Here is a 23,130-nt window from a genome sequence, read left to right as displayed (position 1 = left end):
AACCAGTGTGTAGCATGATCCAGGCTAACCTGTAGTTTAGCAGGGAAGAACACAGAGGGTGTGTGCCCCCATCACCACCCTTGTGACGTATTCTGTTACACATGTCCCTCTATACCCAGCATGTCACATTTGTCCTGCTACAGCTGTTTCAGTCAGGTAAGAAATTCAGCTGATGAAATGGACCAAGGACTTCCCACAACTGTTGGTTACTCACTCGCATTTGACTCCAGCACAGGTGGCCAATGACAGTAGAAAGGAAGTAGTTGTTTGAGGATCCACATTCCTTCACTCTAGTGGCTGCATCACTACTAGGGTCTCAGAGGCCTTTGCTGTGTTCTCAGCATCTGGCCAAGAGGTGAGTGCAGAGAGAGGTTCAAGACCAATCAGGAGGCCTGAGGAGCCAGGCCGCTTGGCACAGGCCAGCTCCACTCCCTTGCCTCACTTCACTGCAAGAGCCTGGGAAATGTTTGGTTTTGTGCCCAGGATGGCTTGGCAAGCACGTGCCAGTGTTTCTGCCAGACTCTCATTTCCATATTTGAGGAAATGTGATGGAGCTTGAAATAGGATTAGTATTTAAAGTCAATCACATACATGGTGAAAAGGATTCTCTTATATTGTAACAGGGCAGATTTTACATTTTTTTGACAAGAAAGGGAAAATAATCAAAACTCATGAATTTCAGTGACCACCCCTCCTTACCATGTTAGTTTATCCCCCTTTGTTCCTTCATCTCTCTGCCTCCCACTTAGGTGGCTACCCTGAGATATTGAGGTCAGCTCAGGGACAGCAAATAACAGAGCTGGCAGCAGAGAGAGGCCTGGGAGTATGATAATGATTGTTTCCAATGCCCAAACACTGTGCTAACCCATACCATTGGTTATGGAAAGGACACTACTGAGCCCGCAGTCTTGAATTGTTTCATGTCCACTTCCTGTCAAAGGCCCAGATGAAATCATTGTTTCCTTCTCATCTTTTATTCTCCTTGGCTAGTGTTTTTCCTCATTTGGTTGTACACACGAATCATTGGAATGCTATGGTGGAAAGACTCTAAGGAGAGGCCCCCACTACCACCCATCCACTGATCCCCTTCTGGTTTTCTCACTGTTGTGTGATCCCTTCCCTTGAGTGGATGCAGGACCTGTGACATGCTTCTAACCAATAGAATATGGGCAAGGTGATGGGCTGTCACTTCCACAATAACGTTACTAAGATTGTACCCTCTTTTGCTAGCAGACTCTCTCTTTGGCTGGCTTTGAGAAGGCAAACTGTCATGTTGGACAGGTCTATCCAAAAAGGAACTGAGGGTAGCCTCCAACCAGTGGCCAGCAAAGAATCCAGACCCTTAGTCAAACAGCTGTTAAATAACTGCATTTGGCCAACAATCTGGGTGAGTGTGGCAGCAGATCCTTCCACAGTCTAACTTTCAGATGAGGCTCTATCCCCAGCTGGTGAATCCATTACAGCCATAGGGGACCCTGAAGTAGTGGAATCAGCTCAGGCATGACAAGAGTTCTGACCCACCAAAACTGGGAATTAATAAACTGGTGTTGTTTTAAGCTGCTAAATGCATAGTAATTTGTTGGCAAAGAAGACAACTAATATAGATACTTGTTTAAAAAAAATACAGAGTCCCAAGGCCTAGCCACAAAGTCCATTTAGCAGGACTGGAGAAAGACTTGGAAATCTGAATTTTTCATCATCTCAGATTGTGATGTACCTGGTTTAATAACCACTCCAAATTCTCTAGTCTTGATTCTTATATCTAGTCAGCCTCACTAGAAAGTTATATATCTCAGCCTCATTATTTTTAATTCCAACAGAAGTGAGCAAAAAGGTATATTCTAATGATTTTTCTCTTAGTCCATTATAAAAACTATCTATATTCATTTTCTATTCCTGCTCTAACAAATTACCATAAGTTTAGTGGTTTGAAAAAAAACCATAAATTTGTTATCTTATAGTTTTGTGGTTAGAAGTCTGAAAATGGATCTCACAAGCCTAAAATCAAGGTTTCAGCAGGGCTAATTCTTTCTGGAATTTTCTGAGGAGAATCTGTTTCCTTTGCTTTTCCAGCTTTTAGAGGCTGCCTGCATTCTTTGGGTCCTGGATTCTTTCCAGCAATGTTGCCACTGAGACCTCTGCTGCCATCACCACATCTCCTTCTCTGACTATGCCCCTTCTACTTCTTTACTTCCCATATAAGGACTCTTGGATTACACTGGCTCCACCACAGTAATTTGAGAGAATTTCTCCATCGCAAGACCCATAACTTGATAATGTCTACAAAGTCCCTTTTGGCATGTAGGGTAACTTTCACAAGTCTAGGGATTAAATTATGAACATCTTTGGGGGGTGTTATTCTGTCTACCATAAGATCCATTGGATAAAATATCTATGTCTTGATGCTGGTGAAATGGTTGTCTCTTTCTATCACATGAACTATGTAATTTGTCTTGGTCCCCTTTCTTCCTTGGCTCCCAGGGTCTTAGAGCTAGTAATTGTGTTCAGTTGAAATAACTCTGCTGACTTGCTTTCTAATCCAGCTGCTTCCTTTTGTTCATTATTTTCTTCTGACTCTTTTATCCTTATTTTAACAGTTCTGTTTTGTCTTTGTCATTTATTATAAGTTGATTTTGAAACATTACTCAAATATACAAATCCCTATATTTAGGCTTAACCCCTGGATCTCCTGATTGTTAATCTCTTATCCTCTAAGGCCATCAGCCACTGAAACATTTTCTCACTTGGTAGCTGGACTTTCTCTTATATTTTACTCCACCTCTTCTTCTGTGCCCTTCCCACAGCCACCCCTGGCTCATGAAACCACTTACAAATCTAATTATCAATTTCCCCCAAGGGACTGTGGATAAATAGTTCACCTTCTACCCATTAGGTGGATTCTGCTAAGGCCTGTTAGACTGTGATGAATGAACTAGTTCCTGAACCCTTGGTCAGTCTGCCCATGGAAGAAAGACATCCTGAACTGATCTCAAATACACTGGCCTCATTAAAGCACTTGAACAAATTGCCCTAGTAACTCCCATAATAGCCACACAACTCAGGGGGACCAATAACCTTATCCATATGTTACAAGAGGAAATATTGAGTCAAGGAAGGTGAAGCAATCTATAGATTCTATTTCTTTGGGAAAATTATCTTGGTTTGAGGGTTTTAGGTGACTTAGATGGATGAATCCCATTCCTGGTTTTCCATTTAATCAGTACACCCCAATTATTGTTAGAAGTAGTTTGACAAAATAATTTTGTTAGCCTAATTAAAATATAGATTTCAGATATTGCAGTAAGTGTGGAATGGTGAAAACTTATCATATGCAAAAGTTTAGGTGATTTGCATCATCTTTGATATCATAGTGTGGAATTGTTAGAAGAGCAGAGAATGTAGTACAAACTTTAGAAACATGATGATTAAAAAGTCTGCTGAAATGTTTTAAAGTTAAGCATATATATTCAGCCTAACAAATTTCTATAAAATGAACACCTATTTAGCCACTCTCTCCTTAAGCCCCAAATCTGTCCATGCCTCACAGACCAGATTAGACACCCTCAAGAAAGACTTGCATATGCCTCTTTTTGTAATCTTTTTCTCATTGAATTTTAGAAACATATTAATAGGTTGGACTCTTCTTATGACACATACATGTGTATTATGTGTGTATGTATGTGTGAATTCATATTATTCACACAGTGAATTCCTGAACCATCCTTTGATTTTCTGCAGCACTGAGTGTCACTGTTTAACTGTCGCTTGAATAGAGTTCATCAGAGAAGGAACAAGTGAATGAATGAGGGAGTGAGTGAATGAGACCATGGAGGTCATTACCTCAGGGGTTGAGTTAATGGTGGTCACCTATCCCAGAATGGAATAGTCAAATTCACCATGTTTTGGAAAGTAGACAAGGGTCAGTAAGCTGGGTCAGCCAGGGCAGCCTGGACAAAGAGTTCAGTCTTGACTTTAGGCTGAAACTGGTCTCCACTCTGTCCACCTCCTAGGATTATGTGGTCTGGGGGCCCATAAACAATGCTCAGGGTTAAAAGGGAGTCATATATTTCAAATACATCTTATTTCTTTTTAAAGAGGGATAGGATGGAAGAATTACTTTGAAGAGTAAGACATACACTGCTGCCACTTTAGTTACATTTATATTGTGTATAAATATATTTTACTCTTGTCATCAGACTTCACATGTACATTCTTGATTCAAGCACAGGAGAAATATTAATTTGGGTACTGCCTTCAAAGCTGTTGACCATGGAAACTAGTCTCCAGGGGCATTAAGCAAATGATTAGATGTTGATAATAAGGCACTTGCTCTTATTGATCTCATTTCATCCTCAGAGAAACCCTAAACGGTGGAAATTGTTATCTTTCCCTTTGTACAGATGATGGAAACAAAGAGCCTCAAAGAGTTCTAATGGCATACCCAAGGTCATCTGTCTGCTTCCTAGTTGAATGTCTGTGTTCTACTCAGCTGTGGTGTAAAGGAGTCTGGCACATAATGGAAATGCAGAACGTGGGCTTTTGATTCAAAGAAAATAATCCAGGTTATTCTCATTATGGTCTTGTTTATGATTAAAGTTTAGAATAAAGTGGTGATATACCAGTTGTGTATTCTTTAAAAATGTGCCGCAATTTATTTTAGATGATAATGATTGAGTACCTACTGTGTGCAGGCCACTGGGTTAGTGGTACATGGTACCCCGTAAACCTGTCTGTTCTTTTTTACATGGGAAATAGGATATTATTCTCTTTGCCTTCAGAAACCAAATCTCTCTTTTTGTAAATTTCTTTCCTCTGAATCACTTGGAGCTCTGGCTCTTGATATTTAAAGAAAAACTTTAAAAATAAAAAGTCCTATTTTCCCCCTCAAAAGCCTACTTTTATATGTCAAATGAGCTTTGTTCTTCAGATTATTATGATCTGCTATGAATTTACTAACTTGATTCAGCAAAACAATTGACTTCTGTGTTTTAAGCTATATCTGGATATTGTGGGCACAGAAAAAGTGTGTTGCCATCTGCTATGCAGAAGAGTAGTAGGTGGAAGGCATAGGAGATGGAATCCTTGGGGACTCCCAAAATATTATCTTGCATTTGTTACATAGTCTTCTAGTTTATTATAATAGGATTTCCCAGGTTGGCGCAGTGGTAAAGAATCCACCTGCAATGCATGAGACCCAGGTTTCATCCCTGGAATAGGAAGATCTCCTGGAGAAGGAAATGACAGCCCACTCCAGTATTCTTGCCTAGAGAATCCCATGGACAGAGGAGCCTGGCAGGCTTCAGTCCATGTGGTTGCAGAGTTTGACACAGTGCAAAGAAATCGAGGAAAACAACAGAATGGGAAAGACTAGAGATCTCATCAAGAAAATTAGAGATACCAAGGGAAAATTTAATGCAAAGATGGGCACAATAAAGGACAGAAATGGTATGGACCTAACAGAAGCAGAAGATATTAAGAAAATGTGGCGAGAATACACAGACGAACTATACAAAAAAGATCTTCACGACACAGATAATCAGGATGGTATGATCACTCACCTAGAGCCAGACATCCTGGAATGTGAACTCAAGGGGGCCTTAGGAAGCATCACTATGAACAAAGCTAGTGGAGGTGATGGAATTCCAGTTGAGCTATTTCAAATCCTGAAAGATGATGCTGTGAAACTGCTGCACTCAATATGCCAGCAAATTTGGGAAAACTTAGCAGTGGCCACAGGACTGGAAAAGGTCAGTTTTCATTCTAATCCCAAAGAAAGGCAATGCCAAAGAATGCTCAAACTACCACACAATTGCACTCATCTCACACGCTAGTAAAGTAATGCTCAAAATTCTCCAAGCCAGACTTCAGCAATACGTGAACTGTGAACTTCCAGATGTTCAAGCTGGTTTTAGAAAAGGCAGAGGAACCAGAGATCAAATTACCAACATCCACTGGATCATGGAAAAAGCAAGAGAGTTCCAGAAAAACATCTATTTCTGCTTTATTGACTATGCCAAAGCCTTTGGCTGTGTGGATCACAATAAACTGTGGAAAATTCTGAAAGAGATGGGAATACCAGACCACCTGATCTGCCTCTTGAGAAACCTATATGCAGGTCAGGAAGCAACAGTTAGAACTGGACATGGAACAACAGACTGGTTCCAAATAGGAAAAGTAGTACGTCACGGCTGTATATTGTCACCCTGCTTATTTAACTTCTATGCAGAGTACATCATGAGACACGCTGGGCTGGAGGAAGCACAAGCTAGAATCAAGATTGCCTGGAGAAATATCAATAACCTCAGATATGCAGATGACACCACCCTTATGGCAGAAAGTGAAGAGGAACTAAAGAACCTCTTGATGAAAGTGAAAGAGGAGAGTGACAAAGTTGGCTTAAAGCTCAACATTCAGAAAACAAAGATCATGGCATCCGGTCCCATCACTTCATGGGAAATAGATGGGGAAACAGTAGAAACAGTGTCAGACTTTATTCTGGGGGGCTCCAAAATTACTGCAGATGGTGATTGCAGCCATGAAATTAAAAGATGCTTACTCCTTGGAAGGAAATTTATGACCAACCTAGACAGCATATTCAAAAGCAGAGACATTATTTTGCCAACAAAGGTCCGTCTAGTCAAGGCTATGGTTTTTCCAGTAGTCATGTATGGATGTGAGAGTTGGACTGTAAAGAAAGCTGAGTGCTGAAGAATTGATTCTTTTGAACTGTGTATTGTAGAAGACTCTTGAGAGTCCCGTGGACTGCAAGGAGATCCAACCAGTCCATTTTAAAGGAGATCAGTCCTGGGTGTTCATTGGAAGGACTGATGCTAAAGCTGAAACTGCAGTACTTTGGCCACCTTATGCGAAGAGTTGACTCATTGAAAAAGACTCTGATGCTGGGAGGGATTGAGGGCAGGAGGAGAAGGGGACAACAGAGGATTAGATGGCTGGATGGCATCACCAACTCAATGGACATGAGTTTGAGTGAACTCCGGGAGTTGTTGATGGACAGGGAGGTCTGGCGTGCTGCAATTGATGGGGTTGCAAAGAGTCAGACACAACTGAGTGACTGAACTGAACTGATCTGAGCACACATGCACTATAATAGGTATATACTATGTATGATATGAGATAAATCCTACTAATCTTCCTTACCTTCTTTGTTGATCATGTCAGGTTGAAGCCTGTATGTTTTACTATAAAATTTGTTCATTCATTTCTTTTATAGGTATGTAGATACATAGAGACAGGGATACTTAGTGAGAGAGATTCTGTCCCGACCATCTGAGAATATTTGGCAATATCTGAACACATACTTGGCTGTCACAATGCATAGGACAGCCCCCTACATATACATGCACACAGAATTGTCTGATTAAAATGTCAATAGTGCTGAGAAGCTTAGTGGACTATAGTCCATGGGGTCACAAAGAGCCGGACACAACTGTGTGACTAAGCGTGTGTGCAGGCACACACCCACCTCCCCACACCCTTCTCCCCCCCCACACACACACACAGTGCTGAGAAACTTTGAGATAGATACATACAAAGATAGCTAGCTAGATAGGTGCATACGTAAGAAGAAAGCTAGATATATACTAAGTACCACGTGCTGGGCTCAGCAGAGAAAAACCAGAGCATCCCTTATTGACAGCAAATTTAATGTACAGCCATCATGTGTCTTCATCCTCAAAATCGAGCCCTGTTTTCATTATTGGGAAAAATGAAGTTTGGCCTCTCCCAGGATTTATTGCCTTTCTAATCAGCATTTTTTAGGAGTAAAACTACCAAAACATGCATTTCTAAGTGAAGTTAATTTTCTGTACAGAATACATAGTTCGTAGCACTGATAACAAATTCAGCAGACTTAATCAGATTCAGATTTGGTATGCTGTTTCAGGGGAAAAGGAAAACAAATATAAGTGGGTACTTTAGAGCTTTGGCTCTTGCTAAAAAGTTTATGTAATTTGCCGAATTAAATTTTAAATCCAAGCTTACAAGAACTTCACATTTATGATATAAAATTAATTCAAGATGAAATATGCAGTCCCCTGAGATATCTTCCCAGCTCTATCTCCCTCTTCTCCCATTTTCAGCATGGCTCCCCTTACCAAAATCTCAATCAGTTTCAAGATAGAGATTTCTTTCAAGTAGTATGTTTGTGGATTCTCCAGTCAATCTCAGTAAAAGATTTGAAGAGCTAGATGTGAGTATCCTATCCATGAATTACATATTTGGACCTGGTTTCCAGGTGGCGCAGTGGTAATGAATCCACTTGCCAATGCAGGAATCACAAGAGATGCGAGTTCAGTCCCTGGGTTGGGAAAATTCCGTGGAGTAGGAAATGACCATGTGCTCTTGTATTCTTGCCTGGAAAATTCCATAGACAGGGGAGTCTGGCAGGCTACAGTCCATGGGGTCGCAAAGAGTTGGACAGGACTGAGTATACACACACACAGAGCACACACTAATCAAATGCTTTTGATTGGCTGTTAATAGCTCACATTTTAACCTAGTCAAGACTATCCTCACTTATAGGTTGCTACTGTTTCAAGTCATTTTTAGAAAATACCATGCAAAGTGTAAGCAAGTGCACAGTGGTCTGCAGAAATTCTTATTGTGCATTAGTTCAGATGAACTGTGGGGTTAGATGGTCAGGGAAACCACTGTGAAACACTGGGGCGACTCTTCTAAAGAACCCCAAAGAGTTCATGCATGCAACTGTGAAAACATAATCTAACTTTAAGGGCTTTTTTTTTACTCTCTTTTTTTCCATTTTTTTTTTTGCTTCCCCAGGTCCATCTAGTCAAAGCTGCAGTTTTTCTAGTACTCATGTTGGGATGTAAGAGTTAGACTATAAAGAAAGCTGAGCACCAAAGAATTGATGCTTTTGAACTGTGGTGTTGGAGAAGACTCTTGAGAGTCCCTTGGACTGCAAGGAGATCCAACCAGTCCATCCTAAAGGAAATCAATCCTGAATATTCATTGGAAGGACTGATGTTGAAGCTGAAACTCCAATACTTTGGCCACCTGATGCAAAGAACCGACTCATTGGAAAAGACCCTGATGCTGGGAAAGATTGAAGGCAGGAAGAGAAAGGGATGGCAGAGGATGAGATAGCTGGATTGCATCACTGACATGATGGACATGAGTTTGGGTGAACTTCAGGAGTTGGTGATGGACAGGGAGTCCTGACGTGCTGCAGTCCATGGGATCACAAAGAGCTGGACATGACTGAGTGACTGAACTGAATATATATTCTCAAATAGACCAAGAATAGATTGATTTCTAAATAGAAGTGCTTATTAGGACTAAATCAAAGGTCAATTCTAAATGTCTCTTTGGTGGCATTGGGACACTAGAGAGAGTGACATTCTCAGAGAGCAACTCTTTGGCAAATGACAGCTTTCAGTGTCAGAAATTTGGTGATCGGTGTCTCCAAGGTGAGTGAGTAAGTGAAACTTGCTCAGTTGTGTCTGACTCTTTGCAACCCCTTGGACTATACAGTCCATGGAATTCTCCAGGCCAGAATACTGGAGTGGGTAGCCTTTCCCTCCTCCAGGGGATCTTCCTGGAGGGAAGATCCCAAGGGTCTTCCCTCATAGCTCAGTTGATAAAGAATATGCCTGCAATTCAGGAGACCCAAGTTCAATTCCTGGGTCAGGAAGATACTCTGGAGAAGGAAATGGCTACCCACTCCAGTATTCTTGCCTGGAGAACCCTGTGGACAGAGAAGCCTGGTGGGCTACAATCCATGGAGTCACAAGAGTCGGACACAACTGAGCAACTAAACCACCACCACTCTTCAAGGTTCCTGAAAAACTCAGTAAACCAAAGTTATCTTGACACACCTGCAGAATCTTGAGAATCACATAGAAAAAAAGACCTAATATTTGAAAATAAAGGCAGAGAAATTTCTCCTTATGCTAACATGTTTCAAAACTGCATCAAATCTCTCAGTTCTTTAAAAGAATTATCCTTTTCTCTGTTCCCTATAGCTTAAGAGAATAGCGGGGAGCCGCATAAGAAAATGGAGCTCTTAACACATTCCTGGAGCCCACCTGTTTCTTTGTCTGTTGCTCTTCACATGTCCCCGCCCCTGGTTTCTGTCCTTCTTGGATGGGTATTTTCTCCATCTTATTTTTCCTTCTCTGGTCACAGTGTAAAATGAATGTGCTCTGTTTTATTGTTCTTGTTTGGGTTTTGTTTGTTTGTTTTCTAATTTATTCATTGTATTTTTGGCTGTGCTGGGTCTTCATTGCTGTGGCAGGCTTTCTCTAGTTTCAGCGAGTGGGGGCTACTATCTAATCTTGGAGTGGGGACTCTTCATTTTCGGTGGCTTCTCTTGTTTCATCTCAAGGGTAATTGTGGCACACGGGCCTACTTGCCCCTCAGCATGTGGAATCTTTCTGGACAAGGGATCGAACCTATGTCCCTTGCATTGGCAGGCAGATTTTGAACCACTGGACCACCAGGGAAGTCCATGTTGTATTTTTTTTTTAGTAACTGAGGGAATAATTTTAGATTAACAAGTTTCAAAGTAAGTACAGAGTGATCCTCTATACCCTTTACCTGGTTTCCTCTAATGTCGATGTCTCACCTTACCATGGCACTTCTGTCAAAGTAAGAAAGCAACATCAGTACATTACAAACTACAGGCTTTATTTGGATTGTTCTAGTTTTTTTCACAAGTGCCTTCTTTCTGTTCCAGGATCCCATCCAAAGCACTACATTGTATTTAGTCATCAGGTCTCTTTAGGCTCCCCTGGGCTGTGAGTTTCTTTGTCTTCACTTTCCCCCCAAAATATTCCCTGTTTTGAGGAGTACTGATCAGATGTTTTACAGAATGTCACTCATTTTAGCTGCCACAGTCTGAATGTTTTTGTCTTCCTAGCATGCATATCCTAATCTCCAATGTGATGGTATAATTCTCATGATTGGAATTAGTGCCCTTATTGAAGAGGCCCCCACAGAGTTCCCCAGCCCCTTCTACCAGGTAAGGATAAAAGAAGTCTCCAGCTCAGAAGAGAGTGGTCACACCCGGCCATGGTGGGAGCCTGATCTGGGACTTCTAGCCCACAGACCTGTGAAGAATAAATGTCTGTTGTTTATAAGCCACCCAGTCTGTGGTATCTTGTTAGAGCCGCCCAAATGGACTAAGACATTAGGTTTATCTCTTGTTTTTTCATGATTAGATTGGGGTGATGGGTTTGGGGAAAGATACCAAGGAGGTGAAGTGCCCTTTTCATCACATTGTAACATGTTATCAGCATCACTTATCACTGCTAATGCAGTCTAGTTGATTTCTAATGCCACAGAATGTCCATTGCTCTTAATGTAAAAACAAGAAAATGCAATATTTTATATTTGCACTATAGCCTAACTTTTGAAACTCTTCCAACCTTTAATTAGGTTGCTGTTCTGTACCCCAGAATAGGAGTGTGTATGTGACACATAGTATGTAATCAGTATTCCTTGGTGACTGAATGAATATCTCTCTGTCTCCACCCTCATATATATAGGTCAGGGTCACTGGGTGGGAAAAAGAGACATCTTAAGAAACCTAGATACTAACCAGTCCACAGTCCAACCACTCATATTGATTGGGTTTTAAAGAATGAATTAAAAATAACTTTGGAAAACTGGGATACGTTTTCATCCTCCTAAAAGGATGTTGGAACTTTTCTTATGATTTATATATGTAACTGTAGTGTTGTAAGCAGTGCTAATGAAGTGGGAGGTAAGCATGTAGGAGTTCAGCAATGCAGACCTTGGGAAATGGGGAGGCACTTTAGAATTAGTATTGTCAAATTGCTTGTTTTCATTGCATTTGAGAATTTCCCTCCTTTGTGGTAAGTTGCCATCTCATTAAAAGGGAAACTCTCAACAACATCATCTCGAAACACCTGCCTCACCACATAGAAAGAGGCAGCCTTTTATGAGCACTAGCTTTCTTTTCTCTGTGGTTTTACCGAGTTTTGATGCTTTATCCAAATCAGTGGGTTTCTCGCTGCTGACAGACGCAGTTGCAGGTTGCAGAGTAAAGTGAACTGTTTAAAAGTTCAACTTGCTGAAGTTTTCAGACCACTCATTCCCTCCAAGCTAAGCTTGAAAAGGCCAGAATGATCGCTCACCTTTGCTGGTGGCCCTGGGGGCATGGAGAATGTTGAACAAAGAAGCTAGGTTCTCTAGTGCCAAGACCTGTGCCTCCAGAAAAATGATCTGCCAACTGTGGGGAGGTGAGGGGCAGGCTGATCCAAGGAAACACAAGTTTCTCGTATTTCCTAGTCTTTTCTGTATCAGCAGTTAATAATTTTAAACTGTCCTGGCATTTTGCAAGCAATTTAAAGGCTGCGAATCCTGAAGTGTGGGGTGTTTTGTGGGAGTGACGTGGGTGGGGAACTCTGTCATCCTAGTCTTCTGTTTTGAGAGTAAGCACTCTTGACTAAAGATAAAGGTGCAAAACACCCTCTCTCCTTCATTGACCATGGGCCCCAAATTCAGACAATAGGTCTGTGGGGGAAGTAGTGAACAATTTTCTAGCCTTTGTTCCTCCTCAGTTTCAAAATATATTAAGAAAACCATGGGTGACACAGAGGGCTTTTATAGGGACCCAGATACCTAAAAATCACTTTCAAATTGAATTTCAAAAAATAAACTCCCCAGGACAATTCATACGCTCCAGCAAATGGGGTGTTTGAGTTCTTGGACACTGAATTGCACAGGAAAGGTTTCTTAAGATAAGCATTTGTGTTTCAAATTTCCCCCACTTGGCTTTTTATGATAACAGCTTTCATAAATAGTATAGCAGTTGAAACATTTATTATTGGAACAGAAATGCAATTACATGCAGATGTTGTCCTGTGATTCATTGCTTTGTGCTCCACACATTTTCAAGCTGGAGGAAGAACAAGCAGGTCATCAAGTAGATGCTCTCGGCTGAGCTCCACTTACTCTCCTGACTTGAGTTATCTAATCTCTTTTGTGAGTGTTGCCACAATCTCGTCCTCTGTGGCCCTCTTGGCAGCGAGTTTCATTGTGCAATTACTCCAACTACCGTCAAGAATGTCTTTTCATCCAATATAAACGTTTTTTCCTTAATCCAAACCTGGTTCTTTCTCCAATATTCCTGTTCTGAGGCATATAAAAGGACCACCCCATTTATTTTTTTTTTTCAGTTTGTTATCATTTTTTCCTTTTGGCAACGTCAGAAAGTGATCCAAACTGTGAAGGTGATAACATAGGACAATTGAGATGGAACCACTGGAGGTGGGACAGGTGGAGATGTCCTTCCTGGTTGTCATTGGTCATGGATGGCCTCTTCCCAGAGGAAACCTTTGCATACATTCTGAGGGTTTAGGGGCCACTTTTCACTTTCATGCATTGGAGAAGGAAATGGCAACCCACTCCAGTGTTCTTGCCTGGAGAATCCCAGGGACAGGGGAGCCTGGTAGGCTGCCGTCTCTGGGGTCGCACAGAGTTGGACACCACTGAAGTGACTTAGCAGCAGCAGCAGCAGTGAAGACACCAAGTGTATCCGTTTCCTATTATTGCAGTAACAAATTATCACCAGCCTGGGGCTTCCCTGGTGGCTCAGACAGGAAAGAATCTGCCTGCAACGTAGGAGACCCAGGTTCTATCCATGGATTGGGAAGATCTCCTGGAGAAGGGAATATCCACTCCCATGTTCTTGCCTGGAGAATTCATGGACAGAGGAGCCTGGTGGGCTGTAGTCCATGGGGTCACACAGCTGAGTTACTAACACACTTCAGTGGATTAAAACAACTCAAATTATTTTCATACAGTTCTTCAGGTCAGAAGTCCAACATAAGTTTCAGTGGACTAAAATCAAGGTGTCTCCAGGACTGTATTCCTTCTGGAAACTTTAGAGGAGAATCTGTTCCCAACCTCTAGAGGCTGACCCCATTCCCTGGATCATGGTCTCCTTCCTCCATTTTCCAAGCCACCAGTAGTTAGTCAAGTCTCTCACATGACATTATGCTTACACAGATTCTTCTGCCTCCCCCTTCCACATTTTAAAGACCTTGTGATTCCTTTGGACCCACCTGGATAATCTAGGCTGATCATCTTAAGGTCAGCGATTTAGGAACCTTCATTCCATCTGCAACCTTAACTCCTCCCCCTCATTTAACTTAATATATGTGCAGATTCGAGAGACTTGGATGTGGACATCTTTGGGAGGTCACTATTCTGCCTACCACACGAAGCAGAGCATTTCAGGCAGTGGAAGAACATGTGCAAAGGCCCTAAGGTCTGAACAAGATGGGTATGATGGGGGAAGAGAAGGAAGACCAACGTGGGTGGACATAATGCTCTGAGGTTAGTCTGGGGAAGGCTGGCAGAGGTCAGATTATGGAAAGCTCGGTGGGCCATGGTATGAAAACTAAACTGTGTTCTGGTCATAGGAGGAGACTGCTAGAGGTTTTGAGCAGGGAATGGCATGATCTGATATATATTTTTAAAAGATGGTTTGGGCTGCTCTGTGAAAATAAACTGTGGAGAGGCAAGGGCAGAAGTAGGGAGAACAATTGAGAAGCAAGTACAGGGAATTCCCTGGTGGTCCAGTGTTTAGAGCTAGGCAGTTTGACTGCTGTGGGCCTGGTTTCAATCCCCGGTCGAGGAATCAAAGGTCTCACCAATTTAAAAAAAAAAAAAAAAACAATTATAGTGATCTAGTTCAGAGGTTCTCAACAGGGGGCAGTTTTGTGCTGCCAGCCCCTAGAGAACATTTGGCAATGTCTGAAGAGATTTCCAGTTGTGACTTGTGGTTAAGGAGAGAGAGAGTACCACTGGGATCCAGTGGGAAGATGCCAGAGATGCTACTTAGCAGCCTACAGTGCCTAGGGCAGCCCCCAGCACAAGGAATGATCCTGACCTGTGGTGCGGAGGCTGAGAAACTGGAAGGGTTGGAGGCAACAGGAAAGACGTGGTCAGAGCATGCGTGCTCAGTAGCTCAATCATGTCCAACTCTTTGCGACCCCATGGACTTTAGCCCGCCAGGCTCCTCTGTGCATAGAATTATCCTGGCAAGAATACTGGAGTGGGTTGCCATTTCCTTCTCCGGGGTTTGGACACACACTCACCCATTACTAGGCTTTAGCTTTCAGGGCTTTATCAAAGAAGGAAGAGGCTGGGGGTTGACTTCAAAGCAGACTAGATTGGAGAGGGAGGGGCTGTGTGGGGCACATGGGTGGGGGTGGGAAGGAGAGGTGATTTTCACAGTGCTGGGTTTCCCTCAGGCAGCCAAAAGGGCACACTGCAGCACTTCCATTGCATCTTGTATCAGCTATCTTGTCCTAGATCCTATTATGCACTTGGTGTTTATCATAGTCTAGAATTATAAACCCAGGGAACCCAGGTCCTATTTTATTCTCCATCGTCACTAGCTTGGTGACATCAGACAACTGACTTAACCTCTCCTTGTCTCCATGTTCACCACTGGGCTTCCCAAGTGGCTCAGTGGTAAAGAATCTGCCTGCCAATACAGGAGACTCAGGTTTTATCCCTGGGTCAGGAAGATCTCCTGGAGAAGGAAATGGCAACCCACTCCAGTACTCTTGCCTGGAAAATCCCATGGACAAAGGAGCCTGGCAGGCATAATTTAGCTACTAAATAACAACTGAAAAAGACAACATCTGCTTTATCAACCTCATCTTGTTACAAAGAACTTGGGAAGAAAAATTAAAGCATGATATGTATATATTCTGAAAGTGAAAGTGGAGAGTGAGAAAGTTGACTTAAAGCTCAACATTCAGAAAACGAAGATCATGGCATCCGGTCCCATCACTTCATGGGAAATAGATGGGGAAACAGTGGAAACAGTGTCAGAATTTATTTTTTGGGGCTCCAAAATCACTGCAGATGGTGACTGCAGCCATGAAATTAAAAGATGCTTACTCCTTGGGAAGGAAAGTTACCACCGACCTAGATAGCATATTCAAAAGCAGAGACATTACTTTGCCAACAAAGGTCCGTCTAGTCAAGGCTATGGTTTTTCTAGTGGTCATGTATGGATGTGAGAGTTGGACTGTGAAGAAGGCTGAGTGCCAAAGAATTGATGCTTTTGAACTGTGGTGTTGGAGAAGACTCTTGAGAGTCCCTTGGACTGCAAGGAGATCCAACCATCCATTCTGAAGGAGATCAGCCCTGGGATTTCTTTGGAAGGAATGATGCTAAAGCTGAAACTCCAGTACTTTGGCCACCTCATGCGAAGAGTTGACTCATTGGAAAAGACTCTGATGCTGGGAGGGATTGGGGGCAGGAGGAGAAGGGGATGACAGAGGATGAGATGGCTGGATGGCATCACCGACTCAATGGACATGAGTTTGGGTGAACTCTGGGAGTTGGTGATGGACAGGGAGGCCTGGCGTGCTGCAATTCATGGGGTCGCAAAGAGTCGGACACGACTGAGTGACTGAACTGAACTGATGTATATATTCTGCTTTGCAAATTTTATTCCCTGTAAATTTCATTATCATAATCCTTCTTTTCTAGGTTTCATTATATTTTTAACCATTAATATTTTTATACCTGAAAAACAATGTAACTGATAAATATTTAACACATTGAAAAGGCAAATTATATTTTAGATTTTATTTTTATGATATTTTCAAGGATCACATAGTCCAGTTCTTTCTGAATATTTAATAAGGAAACCAGTGGAATAACATTATTCCTAATTTAGTTTAATTTATTTCACCAATTTATTCACTAGCACCTGTGTGTAAAGGACTATTAAATGAACTAGGCCAAAATAGGGTTCCTCTTGCCTCTGGGCACATGCAATAAATTCACTTTGCTGTTCTGAGACAGTTCTCATAACGTAGAGACTAGGGGTCTGCAAAGTGTAGCCCAAGGTTGGCCACCCAGTTGTGTAAATAAAGTTTTATTGGAACACAGCCACACACATTCATTTCCATATTATCTGTGGCTGGTTTGGACCACAGTAGCTGAATAGATAGCTGTAATAGAGAGGTGTACAGCTGGCAAAGTAAAAATATTTACTATCTTGCCCTTCACAGAAAAAAATTTTGCCCACTCCTGACCTAAGACACTTAAGTCTTTTGGAAATTTCAACTTTTGCTTCTGAATTTGCTGTTTTCTTATTTCTAAAAATGTGAATCTCCAGTAAAGAAATATTTTAAGAATGCCTATTTCCCTGTGTTTACATGGCTTACATCCCCATACCACAGGCTTTACAAGTAAAAGTGCTAAGCTACCAGTATATATTCAATTTATAGGCTAATAATGGCCCAATATAGTTTTTCTCCCATCCATTTTGTAGATCTTTCATTTCCATCCTTTATTTATCACTATTGAACCCAAGCTTCTTTCTTAACATTATTTTCCCCCATCTCTTCAAGGTCATTTTGAATTATAACACAATCCTCTGAGGTGTTAGCTATCCAATTTGGCACCATCTGCAAATTAAATCAACTTGTCTTTTATTTCATCACTCAAACAAGTGATGGAAATATTAAGAAGAGCCTACCTCAGGACATCCTTTTAAAATGTCACTGTTTCCCAAGGTTCTGCCAGAACCATTGATAAACTGAATCCACTTTTAAGCTCCCACTCCTCTGACAATTGGATCTCGTCAGTGATGGCCAAACCTCAGATGCCAGTCATGATACCATAGTGGTCATGAGCATGGCCTACTTACTTAACGGACCCATTCCTCTAAGTGGATGGGTTTGCCATACCTGTTGTGTCTGCTCATCATGTATTCTGGTTTTCCTGTCTTGCTCTGAAATTAAGGAGGGCTGGAGGACTTGCTTTGGCCAGTGAAAGGTGAGCGGAAGTTTGCATCCTTTAGGGACTGAAGTTTTGAAAGGCAGTTCATGATTCACCAGGTCCGCGTTTCCTGTCTTGGCAACTGTGGAAGTACGTGTTGAAAGGAACCTTCATCAGGTTGGGCTCCTGAGTGACTGTGAATAGAGACCCCTCCCTAGAGATCTGCATAGATGTGCAGCACGAGTGAGAAACACACCGTTGTTGTTATAAGCAACTGAGACCTGGGAGTGGCTTGTTTCCAGAGCATAACCTCACCCATCTTGCCTGATAACAGCTCTTGAGCACCATAACATTTTTCTAGAAAGCTCCATTAAAGCTTGGGACCATTCTTTTCCTATGGATCCTTTTCTGTGTATATCCCTCGCAGAACCTTATCCACTGTGCATACCACTTAAATGTTTATTGCATAGAAGTTACTTAATAATAAATAGATCAATAGATAACTGGCTAACATATTTAGGGAATCTTTTTTATGCTTTTGCATCCTGTTTTTATATATGTGCGTGTGCTCAGTTGTGTCTAACTCTTTACAACCCCATGAACTGTAGCCCACCAGGCTCCTCTGTCCATGGGATTTCCCAGCCAAGAGTACTGGTGTAGGTTGCCATTCCTTGCTCCAGGGGATCTTCCCGGATGAGGGATAGAACCCACAGCTCTTTCATCTCCTGCATTAGCAGGTGGATTCCTTACCACTAGCACCACCTGGGAAGCTGTATTATATATGAACTAATAATAAAAACAACTCCATGTACATCCAACTTCCTAAGCACCTTCAAGGTATTTTTCAATCGAATGCCCTGCTGCTAAGTCACTTCAGTGTGTCCGACTGGTTCTCCTCTATTGTTTGAGCCCACCAAGGATATATTCTCCATTATGAACACTGGAGGTTTTTTCCTTCCAATAATGAAAAGTTACTTTCAGTTGTAACTCTTAGCCCAGATTGCAGTCTACTTCCTAATGTCCATGGGATTTTCCAGACAAGAGTACTGGAGTCCGTGCTACTGAGAATAATGCCTGGTTCTCTCACTGTTTGAGAGAATAGTCATTATGATGGAGGTTTTACCTTCCCTAATATTTAATTTAAGTCAACTCAGCCCAGATTCACCACTTCTAATCATGGTAAGACCGGCCTCTGGCTACTGAGAGTAACCTGCACTCACTATAGTGATAGAATGAGCCACCATTTGCAGTGCAGGGGATGCCCTGGAGGCTGACATGGGTTCGATTCCTGGGGTGGGAATATCCCCTGGAGGAGGGAAGGGCTACCTACCTACATCAGTATTCTTGCCTGGAGAATCCCATGGAAAGAGGAGTCTGGCAGGCTACAGTCCATGGGGTCACAGAGTCAGACACAACTGAGTGACTAACACTTTCCTTCTTTCACTTCTGTATTGATGTGGAGCTTTCAACGAAACATCCTTCTGTTAGGAGAAATTTAGGGAAACATTAGAGCTTCACATTCCATAATATTCATGTGCACAGGCTTTCTTTAAGATGTAGTTGGGACATGCCTCACTTGCTCCTGGTTGTATTCCTGGGACCTAGCAGAATGCCCAGACCATAGAAACATCAAAAAATACATGGAATGATTTGAATTTGATACTTTCCATCATCTTTGAGATAGGCAGCCCTTTTTATGTCTGTTTTGGAGGTGAGGCTCAGAAACATTACAAGTAATTTACCCAAGGTGACACCACGAAGAGATGGAACCAGAATGGGAGCATTCTGCTTCTCAGGCATTTGCTCTTTCTTGATAGCATGGTGCACCCAGGCTTCAGTAGAAAGAGCAAATGTTCTAGAGTCTGATGGACTGAGATTTGAATTACAGCTCAGCTACTCATTAGTTATATGTCATTGGGAATTTCTCAAATCTATCCCCTGATGTTTTCTTTAAACCACAATGATATTTTCTCCCCTTCAAGTAGGTCTTGTATTTTATTTCATTTCCCATAAATGCTATTTTGGGGGCATGGTATAATGATTCAGCTGTATGTATTCTCTCATTGGGGTCCTCTATGGTTAGGTTGAATTCATGTTGCTTCCCTGACCCTGTCTTTCCCAAACCATTTCTTGAGGCATCCAAGATGGATTTAGCAGAGGGTTATATTCCCACTTTGAAATAGGCTACTTTCATATCCAAATTTCATTTTGACCTTTCAATTCAATAATTATAGCCTAAGATATTTTATGTTTAAAGCCCAAATGATTGTTTGCTTAGAATTGTAAGAACAAATTTGGAGGCCAGCTTAAGGCACTTAAAGGTTTAGCCTGCCCTGGAGAAAAAATGCATTCTTTGTCTTGCATCAACATGTTAATAAAGTCTAAAGTTCCTGCACAAACAGAACTTGCTTCAGTGGGAATTATAAGAACATAAAGGGCGCAGGATCATAAATGGACTATATTAGTGAAAGCCATTTACCTAGCATGGCACACAGAGTTTTATTTAAGATTAATGAAAACCCAATAAATAGAAAACACTAATATTCCTTCCAGTGGGGCAGTCAAGATGAGTCTTAACTTGATATCATAGAAATGTGTGTACTCTGAACAGAAAAACGTGTGCAATATTTGCAAAGTTATATTTTCATAATATTTTATAACCCAAATTTATATTCAATAAAAATGCACCTAATATCTCATTTTAGGATGATTCTGGAGTCAGGTAAAGGCAATCATTTTAGCAGTAAGTTATGACTTCATAAAAGTATTTTAATCAGTTGGTATGTTACCTTTAAACTTCTCTGGACATATGATTCTTAAAAATGATATTTGAACATGGAAATCTGCCATTTGAATGTTTTTCTGTCTCTTCAAGTGGATTTTATTTTTGAAAATTCTATTGGAGGTAAATTCTAGAAGATCTGAGATTTTGGATCTGCCACAAAATGGATCATGAGACTTTAGACCAGTCACTTATCACTGCATGTCAATTTTGTTATCTTGAAAAGGAAATAATAACACACGCTTCTGGTAGAGATATAAAGAAAAATGGTATGGAAAAGTCTTTGCCTGTTGGAAAATGCCCCTGTGGTGTTTGTTTGTTTGTTTTGCAGTCTCCTGCTCTTAACAGAAACCCTTCATGATAGGTTTGTGTCGGTGCTGGCTTCAGTAGCCTGTAAACATTTATTCTCTCCTCTTCCCTGAGCAAAGACCAAAGACACAACACTGAGCTATTTTTGCTAAGATCCACACTACTCAAGGAGCAGTCAACCAGTGGATGAAATAGAAACAAATGATTCATTTTAAGATAAGCTTTATTTAGCAGGCAGTCTTCACCTCCAGCACTCAGATACTAAGTCTTGAGTCTGTTCTTCATAGTGAGACTTCAGTGGAATTGGTTAGACTTAAAAAGAATTATTACTTTTCTCTACAGGCCTGTGTAGAGAAGAAGAGCCAATTGTAGCCAAATGTAGAGGAGAAGAGCCAATTATTAGACAATGGATGTGTTACATACTTACATTTAAAAACTGTTTTGAGCCTAGAGTTAAACCTTTCACAGAGTACTTTTAAAGATACATTTTCTTATCTTCTTAAGTCTAAGAGGTTGTTTAAATGTTTTTCCATGTAATTATGCAAATTCACAAGTCTTAGATTTCTTTCCTGAAACCATCAAACACTTTAATATGTGGGCTCAGGAGGGTTATTTCAGGGAATAAATAGATATTATGTGTCATTTCACCCTTTAAAAAAAAGTGGCAATTACTGCATTGTAAAAGGAGTAAACTCTAAATGATCTTATTGTATTATCTACTAAAGGCCTGGAAAAGTTGAATAACTATTAGTTACTATGTTCCTATAAGGCATTAGGGGGTCTTACTTGATAGAGGTTTATTGGTATTCTCGTCCCATCATACGTTCTATTCACTTCTTTGAAAATAATTTCAAGAAAAGTTACCCTGGTTTTAAAAACATAAAAGACAACTGATAATATCCTATGCTTTGGTTTTTCTCCCTACAGTGCCTTTATATAATAGAAGGTCGGTCATAGCTCATGATATAAAACACTAGCTGTTGACTCACAGTTACACTAGAAGGGCCAATTTTACAGACTGCTGGAATAAAGATGATTTTAATTAAATTGCACAAATCCCTTTGTACTGCAACCAAAGCCTCCTCAGGCTGGCTGACGCTGAGCCACTCTGGCGTGTGTAGAGTTAATCAGGTTACCAGGCTTCCTAGTTAACTTCTTTCACCAGGAATGCAATTCGTGTTTACCTATATAAGGAAACCTGTTAGGCTGACCTGAGTTTGGCGGATTTTTGCGCTGACTGGGAGGCATATGAGCACACAGCCCAGAGACGGGGAGTGATTCCGAGCTGGACAGAGCAAGCTTCCTGATCGCACCAGCCATTCAGCTGATCCGAGGCAGGCTGCCTGGAGGACCTACAGGTTTGCCTCTTCCAGATCACAGTTGAGGAACAAAAACCCCGTCCTGGGAAAAATGGGGAAGCCGGTGGGTCTTACCGATCTCTCTCTGTATGCTGCTGCTCAGGGGCACGCCTCGCTGGTCTCACCCAGGAAGTGGAGGCAGAGGCGTCGCTCAGCCTCTCACCCCACAGCTCCTTCCTGAACAAACACCAGGCTTCGCGAATACCTCCAGACAACTTTTCCTGCCTGTTTTGTACCCCGAGAATCCACAGAGGCAGTGATTTTCGCACCTTAGAGTGTTTTGGTGGTTTGAGGAGGGGGTGGGGGGCGTTGGCTTTTTTTTTTAACTACACAGGAGTTTCTCTCCTACCACGATGAGCAAACTTTCTCATCTTTGTTGCACTCCGCAGAGTGGAAAGGAACCCTGGGGTGCTTCGCGAGAATGCCGAGCCCCTGAGGATGTCAATAGTAACTTTAAGTGGGGTTCCAAAAACTACAGGCGGAGTGATAGTCTGTAGAAGTGCAATTTGTCACAAAAAAGGCAGTCTGAAGGTATCATTTTTCATTCATGCGGCAGCAAAAATCCTTCCATCCTGCACATGTAATAAAGGACACCTTCTGAGACACTGAGAAAAGAAAGAAGCTGAGCTGAGCTCTTTGTTCTAGACAATGTAAAGCAGCCCACTCTTGCATTTTGACAAGTTAGCATATGTCTATTTATATATAAGGCAGGGACTATGTAGAAAGGCTTTATGTCAAAGGCATTGTGGTCGATTGAGTTAAAATTTGGCTCTATTCTATATGTGGACAAAAATTGAGGTCTGAATGTAATTAAACAGGGAAATGTGAAAGTGTTTAACAGACTTGCAGGGGAATTTTAGTAATACTGCAGAATGCTCAATTATAAGAGGCAACTGAGTGAGAAAGAAGAAAAAGCCGTTCCAG

General features: G+C 41.5%; 1 protein-coding gene and 1 pseudogene across 1 annotated transcript in view; one reads left to right on the top strand and one right to left on the bottom strand.

Annotated features, from left to right (window-relative positions):
• The window catches only part of LOC138986505 (uncharacterized), a 166,707-nt pseudogene that overhangs the window by 63,931 nt on the left and 79,646 nt on the right, over window positions 1–23,130 (bottom strand).
• The window catches only part of MID1 (midline 1), a 401,570-nt gene continuing 400,579 nt past the window's right edge, over window positions 22,140–23,130 (top strand). The window contains exon 1 of the mRNA XM_070365608.1: window positions 22,140–22,270. The gene's annotated coding sequence lies outside the window, so the exon portion shown is untranslated. The remainder of the gene's footprint in view (window positions 22,271–23,130) is intronic.

The sequence above is a fragment of the Bos mutus genome, chromosome X (assembly GCF_027580195.1).
Source record: "Bos mutus isolate GX-2022 chromosome X, NWIPB_WYAK_1.1, whole genome shotgun sequence".
Taxonomy (NCBI): domain Eukaryota; kingdom Metazoa; phylum Chordata; class Mammalia; order Artiodactyla; family Bovidae; genus Bos; species Bos mutus.
The sequence above is the reverse complement of the archived record's forward strand: the minus strand, read 5'-3'. Positions and strand labels throughout refer to the sequence as shown.